The sequence below is a fragment of the Ambystoma mexicanum genome, chromosome 1p (genome assembly GCF_040938575.1).
Source record: "Ambystoma mexicanum isolate Mex_15411 chromosome 1p, UKY_AmexF1_1, whole genome shotgun sequence".
NCBI classification, from domain to species: domain Eukaryota; kingdom Metazoa; phylum Chordata; class Amphibia; order Caudata; family Ambystomatidae; genus Ambystoma; species Ambystoma mexicanum.
In genome coordinates, this window is record NC_090921.1 from 669,717,730 (window position 1) to 669,730,712 (window position 12,983).

Consider the following 12,983-nt stretch of genomic DNA (forward strand, 5'->3'; position numbering starts at 1 on the left):
ATGTCCCTCGAGGGCCTCCGTCTCAAGGATGATGTCATCAAAGGTATATATAGAACGCGCATCGCCCGTTGGCTTCAGTTCTGTTTTTTCGTGTCATTCTTACAGTAGAACTACCAGCATATATGTGGTTTAGACCATACTAGACTCTGAAGGAGCGTAGAACTGCAGTAACATGTAAAATTCTACTGCGGGGTAGAATGGGAGTGGCGATGAGGAATACGTGGGAGGAACATCCAGTCAAAAGAACGTTACCAGGGGTAAGTAACTTGTTCGTCGAATGGATTGTGTCCTCCCACGCATTCCTCATCTTTGATAGGCTCTCAAAGCAGTGTTTGTTTTGGTGGAGGGAGTAAGACTTTTGCCATCAATGGTTTCCATGAACAGAATGGAGGACAGCTTTCCCAAAGCTTCCATTCTGACTTAAGGTAGAATCAAGGCAGTAATGCTTAGTAAAAGTGTGTATTGTAGACCAGGTAGCTGCCTCCCAATTTTTTTTAATAGGAACACCACTTTGCAGAGCAGAAGTAGACTTAAAGGACATGAATGGAGTGGTTCAAATGGTGCACACATAGGAAATGTTAACACCAGATTAAGGTCCCAAATGGGAAACTCAAAGGAGATGGTGAGAACACATTAGTGAGTCCCTTCAAGGTATCTCAAAGTATGACATTTCCTCAGACGTGTGCTTGCAGATGGAAAGCACAGCCAAATAACCTTTAATGGTCCCAACCTGGAGCCAGTACATCAGAAAGGATAACACCTGCAGTATTCTGCAAAGCAAAGGGTCCACATTCTTGTCCCTGCACCAGCTGCACAATTTTTTCCAACGGCAGCGTTACAAAGGCTTTGTTGCTGGCCTTCTGACTGAAAGCAAAATCTCCATTACACCATCCGGGATGTCCCAATCCTTGTACCTCAGCCTCTCAGAAACCATGCGTGAAGGCTGAGTGTCTTGACCTCTGGATGGAGAACCTGACCCCCCTGTCGCGAGAGAAGATACTCTCTTTGTGGAAGACATATTTGAGGGAAGCTGGACATGTCCAGAAGGTCCGGGTACCACGTTCTCACATCCCAATCCGGGACAATTAGGATCATGGATTTCGCAAACTTTCTCAACCTCCTGATCATGTGAGGAATGACAGGGACTGGAGGAAACTCGTACAGTAGTGAAAACTCCCAGTCCACCACGAACGCGTCTCCTAGAGCTCCTCTTGGGGGAAATTCTCAGGAGCAGTACAGTTCGCACTTCCTATTGACACTGATCGTGAACAGATCCATTTGAGGGGTTCCCAAAGGGTGAAAATCTCTTGAAGGACATCCTGGCTAGTTCCCACTTGTGGTAGACTGTGCTCTACCTGCTCAGAGCGCCCGCCGACGTGTTCTTCTCTCCGGCTAGGTGAATTGCTGATAGAAAGATTCTTCTTGAATTGCCCAGAACCCGAGCTGCATTGCCTCTCTGCACAGTGGTAGTGACCCTACACCTCCTCTCTTGTTGAGGTAGTAAATGGCCACTTTGTTGTCTGTCATTATCAGGGCGGCCTTTCCCCATACAGAGGGCAGAAAAGCCTTCAGAGCTAGTCGGATTGCTCTCAGCTCCAAAAGATTGACGTGTAGTTTGAACTCCGATGCCGTTGGCGTGTTCTCCCCACCCTGAGAGTGAGGCGTCCGTCACTCCTGTTATCTCCAGCCATGGTTGTCAAAAAGGTTCTCCCTTCAAAATATTGTCCTTGCAGGCTCACCACAGAAGATCCTGTGCAACCCTGCTTGGAACCTGAAGTAGGTCTGACATGTTGCCAGAGAACTGAGACCACTGCGTCTAGAGAGCCCATTGATGGGATCTCATTCTCAGGCGAGCCTCTGGCATCAGAAATTGCAGGTTTCCATGAGGCCGAGCAACCTCAAAAAGTCAAAGGCCGGGAGACAATGGACAATCTGAAATTTGGTGGCCATCTGCAGAATGTCTTGAACCCTCACCTCTGGGAGCGAGCTCTTTCCCAAGGATGTATCCAGTACAGCCACGATGAACTGGAGCTTTTGAGATGGTATCATGTGGGACTTCTTGTAATTGAGGGAGAAGCCCAGTCTGTGGAGAGAGTGGCAGGTGACGTTGAGATGATTCAGGACTTGTTCGGGAGAACTCGCCCTGATCAGCTAACCATCCAAGTAGAGGCAGACGTGAATCCCCTCTCTCCTGAGACTCGCTGCCACCACTGCCATTAGTTTGGTGAATACCCTCGGGCGGAGGTGAGTCCGAACTGCAGAACTCGAAACTGATAATGAGAACCGCCAACAGCGAACCTCAGGTATTTTCTGTGCTTAAGATGGATTGGCACATGAAAATAAGCATCCTGAAGGTCCAATGACACCATTCATTCCAGGAATTGGAGGGCATGAAGGATCTGAGAAAGTGTGACCATCTTGAACTTGCCCTTCCTGAGGAACTTGTTCAAGTATCTCAAGTCTAAGATGGGTCTCAGTCCTTCATCCTTCTTGGGGATTACAAAATATGGAGAATACCATCCTTTTTTCCGCTCCGCTACAGGTACCGGCTCTATAGCACCTTTCTCTAGCAGAATTAAAATTTCCTGCACAAGGAACGGATCTGTAACCCTCAAAGAATGGCTCCCCGGTGGATGTTCCTGAGGTCTCTGAAGGGGAGGCAGTAACCTTGGGCTATGGTTTGTAGTGCCCAAGCATCCGAAGTAATGTCTCGCCATTCTTTCAGATGCTGAGACAGCCTGCCTCTCACTGGGGTGTCGTGACTCAAGAACTCAGAGAAGTTTTGAGGCGGCTGAAGCAGTGGCTGTTGGTAAAGATGCTGCTGCTTGGGTAGGCTTTGCACCTCTCCCTTGTCCACCACAAGAGAATCTTCTTTATCCTCTTTGAACAGCCAATCCTCGAGCCCTCCCAACTGAGGATCTAACCCTCTGAGATGTTCCACTGGAGTGAAAAGGCTGAGGCTGCCTAATAGCGGCACCCAAAGACTTGGCTGCTGCCTTCGAGGTCTGCAGCTTCTCAAGCCTTGCTGCCAAAAAGATTAGACCCGTCAAAAGGCATTTTAAGGAGTCTAGACTGCACGTCCGGTGCAAATCCAGGCTTCCTTAACTACGCAAATCTGTGAATTAGAGAGCTTGCCGCCATGGCTCTACTGACACTGTCAGCAGAAACCAAACCCGACTGAAGAGACTCGCACATGGCCTCCTTGCCATGCTTTACAATGGCCAAGAAACTAGGCCTCATTAGAAGTTTGGTGGTAGCCTTGCCGGTAAAACCGACAGGCTGCTGCCAAACTTGCAAATTTATCCGGCACCCCGGAATGGGCAATTACCGGGGTATTACAACCCTGGCGGACCCGGTAATTGCCCATTCCTGGGCGCCAGAAAATATTCTTCCCCATTCCCATTGAGCCCATGGGAATGGGGAAGCCGGATGCACCAGCACCATTCATGAATGGTGCCGCTGCATCTGACATGTGCTGCTCACAGGTGCCAGTACACCTGCCAGGTCCGACCTGGCGGAAGAAAGGGCACCCGCGAGCAGAACTCGTAGTTTGCCGGTCTTGGAACTACAGTACCGACAAGCTTACCGGTACCGTAGTTACCGGACCGGCAAACTTGTAATGAGGCCCACTGTCTCTTTCCTCCCCTTCGGGAATATGCTCAGCTGCCATACAAATGCAGTCCCACAAAGTGTATGTGAACTTTGCCATGCTCCCAGCAGAAAATACTTTTCTTGACCAGGCATCAACCCTTTTAACATCCCCATCCGGTGGGATGGTCGGATAAGCTGCCCGTTTAGAGGTAGCGGTATCTGCCAGCACCACCACACTTTCTGGGGTACAGTATTTCAACAAGTCGCTGGGGTTACTACTTGATGGGGCGGTATTTCCTTGTCGGGTTCTTATTTACTGCCACACTTCACTCCTGTGCTTCCCAATGGGAACTTACTCTCTTCTGAAGAGCAATATGAAAGGGTAAGATAGGATCCCTTTGAGGACCTTTGTCCAGGATATCTGTATGGTGATCCTGCTCGAATGGGAGGGCAGGTCTGCTCCATCCCAGATAATCCACTACCTTGGTCATCAACTGCCTGTAAGAGGCATCTGCATGCTCATCTGACTTCGGCTTTCCAAATTACAATTCCGGTGAAGTGTCCACTCGACTGGCTGTCAGAACATTTTCATGTAGGTCTTTCAATCTGGATTCCTCTGATATGAAGCTATCAGAGACATTTGGTGTGCCATACTGCAAACCAAAGAGCGCATCATTGTCAGACGGCTTATTGTCCTCATAAATAGAGGTCAGAGATTTAAAGAAATCCTTCGTTGGTAAAGGTGTAAAGGTTTTCTGTATCTCAGGTAAAGGTGTTGAAGGCTTTGAAATTTCCGAGCGAAATGCCCATGGAGCTGCCAATGTCTTCGATTAAGACGTTTTTGACGTTGATGGTACCGGAGACTTCGATGGGATCGATGGCGCCGCTGGCGTCGATGCTGGCGTCAATGGCGCTACTGGCATCAACGACCTCACCTTGTCTTTCTACTTGTGGCTCGAAGGATCTCTCGATGATTTCTCATCGTGTTGAGGCCTTGCCGGCTCTCGATGGGAGTCAGGCCTTTGTCCCGGGTTGGAGGGCGTGCAGTATTTGGCTCGAGCCCTTTACTTACCAGCTTCAGAAGGCACGGTAGGAGCATGGTCTGCCTGATTCGAGGGTTTCTGGCTCACAAATAGCTTAATCATTTCTTCCCTGAATTATTCCCCTTCAGCTGTAGTGGAGGCCTTAGTGGGACAGGATACCGTCCTCTCAGGGGTAGAGTCGGTCGAGGACGTCAAAGTAGGTGATTTATGATGCATCTTCTTCGACTTCCTCTGGGACAATGAGTGGTGGGAGCTACTCCGTGACCTAGACCTTTTTGCCTTTTTTCGTCAAGGAGAGTCGCCTCGCGCTTCGTCCGAAGAAGGCTTTTTCGACGGGGTAGGCGATGGGGATTTCTTAGGGAATCTACCTACCATCAATTTCCCCTTCTGGTCCTTCAGAGCTTTTCCGGTCATCGATTGACATCTTGTGCTCCACACTGAAACACCACAAGCATACTCAATGCGGATCCGTCAGCGACATCTTGGCATTGCAGTCCTGACACTTTTTAAACCCAGTCTTCAGGGTAGTCGGTGTCGAAGATAAAGACGTTTTTGGATATTTCTCAAGGAAATTTGTGAAGCGCGCCATAGTTTTCGAAGCGTAAGCTTACTCGGAAAAACAGAGCTGCAGCCAACGGGCACTGAGCGCGCTATATATGCCTTCGATGACATCATCCTCTGGACGGAGTCCCTTGCGGGACATCGAGTCAACTGAATCGACGCACTGTGCCCTCTGCCAAAAATACATTCCGTAGCAGCTGATGCTGGATTTTGGAGATATCAAAGATGAGGAATGCGTGGGAGGACACAATCCAATTCGAACAGTGGTTTTATGAAAATGGTGGCAGAGTGGGGATGCTTTTGGCATACAGGGTTAGGGAATACAGGATGGAGAGGAGGGTTCAACGCCTGCGGGATGTAGAGGGGAGACTGATTGACCAACGGGGGGGGAGTAGCCCAGATCGCTTTGCAGAATATTATGAAAACCTGTACGCCCAGCCACCCACGCTTGGGGAGAGGGAGGTGCAAGCGTATTTTGGGAAGCTTCCTATCCCGTGGGTGACCAGACAGGAGAGGTCCATGTTGGAGGGTGACATCACGGGGATGAGGTCCTGCTGGCGATGGGCCACCTCAAGACGGGTAAGGCGCCGGGGGAGGATGGCTATACAACTGACTTTTACAATCAGTTTCAGCCATCACCACTTTTGTTTAGCATAAAACAAATAACATCAAATGTAGTCAAAATAACTTTTAAACTGTAAAAACATAGAATGCTGCAACAAGAAGGGAGAAGCATTCAATGACCCTCTCACAAGGATCGGAAAATTAATTGACTAACTGCCAGTACAGTGCATGCGGGAGCCAGCACTCTATGATCTTAATGGATCAGTGCCTTTGCTTACATGTTAAATCGGCCTTACCCGCACTTGGGTTTCCCTCTGTTTATCCATGAAAAGGTGTTTAGAATGTCAGTTTAAAGGCCCTGCTTTTCATTTGTGGAGAGGAAATTGTCAAAAACAAAAATATTCCAGATAGACTTTTATAAAAATTATATATTTATTATGGTTATTATTTAACTTTAAAATGTAAAGATAAGATTATTCTCCAATGTTAGGATATGTGTTCAGGGATTCCTCACATGCACAGAGGTATTCATTCAGTGTTTATGATTGTCATTGAGTTCTGATGGAGAAAACGGTAAGACAATCAGCCCAAGTACAACTGTACAGCACATCTACAGAAAGCAAATGCTTTCCATTGCAGGCCATTCAGCACAGGATAGTGATGCTACATGTGCAAGAGGATTAAACATAGCGCACGACCGGCGTGCATGCCCCAGCATGCATCGCAAACTGGAAGCTATGATTCGGTGGCAGTCAAGAAGAACACAGCACGCTCTCAAGCTCAGGGCATAGTCGCTGAAAGAGGGTAAACTCACTCATAAGTTGGGAGGGTGGTACATCGGATCAGTGGTCAACCATGATAAGGCTGCCCAATCCCAACATGGAGGCCAGCGTTCTTGTAAACACATACTAAAGTAGTTGGGGCATGGTCTGATTCATATTATAGAAAAAGGCACAACGCCTGCAAACAAACAAGCCAAAATTGCAAGGACATGAAAGGAGGAGTAGTTGTTTGATAGAGAGGCTGTGCCAATCAGGCATTGCACTGGCTTTACAGCACCGGCTCTCATGGCACCAGTGGGGTGAGCTTCAGAGTATGCTGTAGAGCCCATCATGGATTACCCCCCATTACCGCGCATTGTCTCCCCACACTTCTTTCCATCACCCCTTAGCCGTGTTCTTCTCTTGCTACCGCATGACATTACTGAGGTCATTGCATAGAATGCCAGACCTCATTTGACATTGTTCCGGTTATCATTTTCCACCGGTTATTGATGTGTCTCTTCGGAGACCCTTTACCAGGAGGAGGCATAGTGACTGATTTGAGCCCTAGTTATCACCTCCCTCTGGGTTGGCTTTCGCCCCAGCCATGACTTTTTGTCAAAAGAGGGCCTTATGTCCTGGGGAATGTTCACTACGTGAATCAGGATGGTTGACAAACCCGTCTCCGCTTATCCTACTGCCTGCCGGTCCATTGATATATTTTCTTTGCTGGCTTGAAAACCTGGATTTGTTTGCAAATGTTTTATTTTGCTATTCCCTTCTTTATATGTTTACTTTTTCATAATTGTGTACAAAGGCCTGAAATCACCAAGACACCTCCTTAAACCATGAGACCTATCACAGAGAATTCCTGGGAAAATGCACCAACAAATCAGAACAGTCATTGAGGCAATCACTATCTGCACCTGTAAACAATGGAGACACAGCACTCTTGACTCCGAAGATGCTAGGACAGCATTCCATAGTGAGTGTTTTATAGTGATGGAGAATGAGCATCAGAGAGTCAGAACCAGTGCTGGCCAGGCCAAGCGGGTCAACTAGCTATAGACAGAGAAGGAAGTGACTGTATCAGTTACACCACATCATAGAACAGGCCACATTCAAGGGGCAAGCTAGAACAGGCCCAAAGGCTGGTAGGGACCAGACCTTGAGAGAGAAGTTGGATGGAGGCTCTAACCTAAACTCTAGCGGTAGCTTCAAGGTAACCAGAATAAATATGGAAATCTCTCAACCCTTTCCAAACCCAGTTTGGGAAGAAGTACAAACTCTACCCACAAGTGCTCCGGTATGGTGGAGAATTCCTACCCAGAAAAGCAAAGAAAATCCCATAGGGCAAGCAAGTGAAGTTACAGGTCTTGCCCAGCGACACATTGTAGAAACTGTGAGGCAAGAGATGTACAATACAGGGCTTGCCCGGGTAGCATTCTCAAAGCCACTGTCTCGTTCAGAAGACAAATAGAAAGACTAAGGGCCTCCTTACAACTGAGGCGGAACGGGTTAACAGGCTCTGCTAAAGGAGGCGGACCCGCTAAACCCGTTCCGCCTCATTACGAGGTTCCCTCGTTCCTTATGGGGGCTCCTGGAGGGAGGAATTACCGGGCCCTCCGAACTCGGAATGGCCTGGTAATTCCCCATTCAGGGGACCCGGACCCGATTTTGGCGGCAGCCATGCCACCAATAGCAGCATGGCTACCGCCAAAGTCGTAATGAGGCCCTAACACTGATATATGCCCAGTCATGCAGATAAACTCAATGAGGCCAAATGGTATTGGATCAATAAATCAGGACAAGTGTAATGAGACGCAGAGGCAGGAAAGTGCGTCTAGCTGAATCTTTATTTCAGCGCGAACTGACGAGCCGGCGGTAACCCCGCCCCTAACACATGGGTTGCATCCCACAACTAGTGAAATGGAAAGAGGACTCATCCTCAGTACAAACATGTAACAATGAAAGTAGGACATTACAAACACCAAAACAATAGTCGAGAGAGATGACAAAGAAGTGTGCTGGAGCACTTCAAACCTCTGTGACTATGAATGGAATGGCAGACGCCCAGGAGACTGAGGAGCTAGAATAAGGATTGGACTTTGAACATTAGGTCCTTTTATAACATTTGCTTTATCCCTTTTTCCTCCCACTGCTTGATTAGAGTCTCCCTTTTGAGTTGGATCCCCGTCCAAGTGGCTTTCCTACAACTCTTCCACAATACGATCCAAATAAAGGTGTTACAACCTATCCGTATGTGTGTCTATGCACATGTGTGTTTGTGTTCTGTGGTATTCATCCTGTGACAAAGCACTAATAAGGAGTTACTTACTTGTAACTCCAGTTCTCCCGCATTAGTATTTCCAGAGTCACATGTGTTAGGCAGAATCACAGCATTACCCTTTGGGAACACTACACACAATTAAGACTACAAGTGTAAGTACAATTTCACCTTTGGTACAAGCCTGTACTACACAGTAATGTGGTAGCAGTGGCTGAGCAGCCAGACTTATCTTAAGAGTAAAGTGACCAGTTCACAGGTTACACAAAGGACCAGCAAATACAGCGATTCAAACAAACACTCAAGGTTTCTTGGTAAAAGAATATACATTTATTTACACAGTCATTTGGAAAACATTCCAATAGTTAGAGCAGCTCAATATCACAATCTAATATACTACAATACACAACCAATCAGTTTCTGAACAAGTTCAGCTCCCCTGAAGTGGGAGCAAAATGGCACTTCAGTTATTTTTAAAAGGGGTAAAAAGACAAGGTTATAAGAATCAATAGCACAAATACTTTCATAGGCAGGTCAAAGGGTTTCAGTTCACTACAACCAGCAATTCAATTCCATAGGCCTGGGCCAAAGTCAATGGCTCAGAGTCTTGTATAGGATAGCACAGTTCTGGTAGTAAATGGTTATATCTTTGCCAAGTTCTCCCCTTTGTCTCGCCTCCCTGCCCGTGATTGGTGCCCTGTTTTCTCAGTATGATAATACCGAGCCGCGGAGCTCATGGGCCGCTCCATTGTAAACCAGCCCAAGGTGAGTGTACTTTGCCCACCCTGACCCTCCCGGAACCCTTTCCCGCTGCATATTTCAAAAAGTGGCCTCCCCCAGCCCTGCCACGCTCCCTCCACACTCCCTCCCCCAGCCCGCTCCAACTTTTCATGTTCTCCCCTTTGTCCCGCATCCCTGCCCGTGATTGGGCCCTGTTTCATCAGTATGATGCTACCGAGCCGAGGAGCTCGTTGCCCGCTCCATTGTAACCCACACCCAGGTGAGTGTACTTTGCCCACCCTGACCCTCCCGGAACCCTTTCCCGCTGCATATTTCAAAATTTGACCTCCCTCAGCCATGCCGTGCTCCCTCCACACTGCCTCACCCAGCCTGCTCCAACTTTCCATGTTCTCCCCTTTGTCCTGCCTCCCCTTCCCTCCCACCCCCAGTGACTGGTTGCCTAGAGCTTGTAACGCACCTTGCCAGGGCATCCCTCCTGCCCGGCAGCCACTTCTGCTAAGGGCCCCAAGGCAAAGGGCGGCTCCAACAGAGGCGACTCCAGAATGTGTTAGCAGGTGTCCGCAGGGGAAGCCAGTAAAGCCAGCGACCAGCCGTCAACCAGCAGCAAACAAAAGAAGTAAGTGTGGCATGGGTGGGGAGTAGAGCAATTACTCTACTCCGGAAAACCCTACCACACAAGATTAACTTACCCCAGAACTATGAATGTTAGCAATTCCGCACCTAGTTAAAATTATCCCACACTTTATGAATGAATTTGAATGCTAGTATCCAATACACTATTTTGTGAACATTACCTTGGACCGCATCTAGATAGAAATGTGATTGTTAGCATGTGCCACACTAAGACGGAATTGTAAATGACAGCTTGTCCCACTCTTAGACCGAACTGTGAATGGTAGCATGTCCCACACTTAGAATTGTAAATGGTAGCATGTCCCATAAAGTTGAATTTAGAAGGTAATCCCAACATCAATGAGTGTCCCCTAATAGCGGCACTGTGGTATAGTTGAATTTAGAAAGTGTGCCTAATATCATCACTGTGGTATAGTTGAACTTAGAAAGTGTGCCTAATATCATCACTGTGGTATAGTTGAATTTAGAAAGTGTGCCTAATATCATCACTGTGGTATAGTTGAATTTAGAAAGTGTGCCTAATATCATCACTGTGGTAGAGTTGAATTTAGAAAGTGTGCCTAATATCATCACTGTAGTATAGTTGAATTTAGAAAGTATGCCTAATAGCGTCACTGTGGTATAGTTGAATTCAGAAAGTGTGCCTAATAGCATCACTGTGCCAAAGTTTGAACTTAGAAAGTGTGCCTAATAGCGTCACAGTAGTATAATTGAATTTAGAAAGTGTGCCTAATAGCGTAACACTGGTATAGTTGAATTAGAAAGTGTGCCTAATTAGCGTCACTGCGCTACAGTTTGAATCTAGAAAGTGTGCCTAATAGCGTCACTATGCCAAAGCTCGAACTTAAAAAGCATGCCTAATAGCGTCACTGTAGTATAGTTGAATTTAGAAAGTGTGCCTAATATCATCACTGTGCTAAAGCTTAGTGGATGGAGTGGATATAGCTCTGTATATCTCTGTATCTCCTATTTTACTATATATTTGCTATATGCTATGTACCTGTATCCCAATGTTATCTGTATCACATCTTTACCCTATCCATGTTACGCTCACCTGCTATCCACGGGGACGCCCTTATGCCCTGGTTGCCAGATTCACCCTGGACGTTCTCAATTCTGGACAATGCCTTCTATGGCGGTCAGGCCTGAAAACACAGGAGGACTGGACTTAGGAACAGATTTCGTTTCCTCCCATCAGTCCCTTGGACTCGACCTGATGGCCCACTCCTCACCTTGTTATGATGTCTGGCATGCTCTCCGTCCTGCCTTCTGTGCAGGGGCCCGTAGTTTTCTGCGGGTTGAAGCGATCGAGTGAACTTCACTGGTGCTAACCCATTCAAGTGTCTTTAAGGAGGTAAGTCTGGTTATAGCAGTCTTTAAATGTCCTTGTTTTCCTTTCTTGCTATTAATATCTTTTCTTGATTGTTTCCCCTTAGGTGCACGGAGGTTCGGTGGGTACGCTACTTGGATCAGGCTCCTGCCAGGATGATGGACGCAGGAGCGTATGATGGATGGTAGGTTAAGCACGAATTGAGGCGCGGTAATGTCTTTTCTTGCTAACCTGTATTCTTTCTTCCTTTTCAGGTCGCGATGGTCTTTCTGGGCATGTGAAGATTCCCGGAGCGGAACAAGTCAAGAAATGCCCAGCCAGGTGAGGATTTTGTGATTACTGCCGTGAATGCCGTGAGTAACCTGTTTAACGTTGTCCTTCTTTCTCTCTCCCTCCAGGTGCTTCGTTCTGGTGCGTGCGTGGTGTTCTGATGATGCTGCCAACTGGATGGAAGACCGTGAGCAGCAGGAATCGACAGATGGAAAGTTGCAGGTAAGCAGAGACTGCTAATGATGTTCTTTTGTCTCCTCTGCAGGTCCGCTATTCAAGGATCGACGGGTGCTGGTCTCTGAACACGATGAGCGTCACGCTGCTGGCTGCAGAATAACGCAAAGCACGTGCTGTAGCTTGGGTGTGGTTTATATAGCCCTCTGTAAAGTAGTCCAGGTAAAGTAGTCCGGGCTACCACACCCTAAAACACTGCACTGCACCACAGTCTGGTTCTTAGGAATTAGACTGTGTGGGTGTCTCCATGTTGGCTGCAGGCCTTCACAGAAAAAGTAGTCCCTTCAAGGTAAAGTCCCAATCTGAACATGATCCTGGCGCCAAAGGCGCCAGGACTGACTCCAGGAGAGTCTATGATGATAATGCAAGGCCCTTGGGGCCCCAAATGAACCCTGAGTCCTAACCCTACCTGGCATGTGACCATGCCAGTGGGGTTCTGGTTCACGGGTCGTGACAGCACCCCCCCACAAGCCCCTTCCTAAGGTGATTCTCCTGCCTGGTCCAGGCTTGTCTGGAAAGTTTCGATGAAACGTACTAATTAAACGCGGTGCATGAATGTTCTCACTAGGTTCCCAAGATCTGTCTTGAGGGCCATAACCCTTGCAATCAACTAGATAGTATAGTTTGGATCTGGTATATTTGGAATCCAGGATTTCTTTCACTTCGAATTCGGTTTCTCCATCGATCATTATGGGTTCAGGTGGTGGTTTAACTCGTGTCCCGGGTTGTACTGGTTTTAGCAGTGAGACGTGGAATACTGGGTGAATTTGCATGTTGGCTGGTAATGCTAGTTTAACTGCTGCTGGGTTGATGATGGCTTGAACAGGATAAGGTCCCATAGCGAGGGCTTAAAGTCTGGGTTCCTTTTAGTGGTATGTATTTTGCGGCTAGCCAAACTCCGTCTCCTACCTGATAGTCAGGGGCCTTTTTCCGATGTTGGTCAGCAAACCTTTTTTGCTTTTTTGGCT

General features: G+C 47.6%; 1 protein-coding gene across 1 annotated transcript in view; it reads right to left on the reverse strand.

The window, feature by feature from the left end:
- The window catches only part of HORMAD1 (HORMA domain containing 1), a 2,731,278-nt gene that overhangs the window by 302,148 nt on the left and 2,416,147 nt on the right, over positions 1-12,983 (reverse strand). The window lies entirely within an intron of this gene.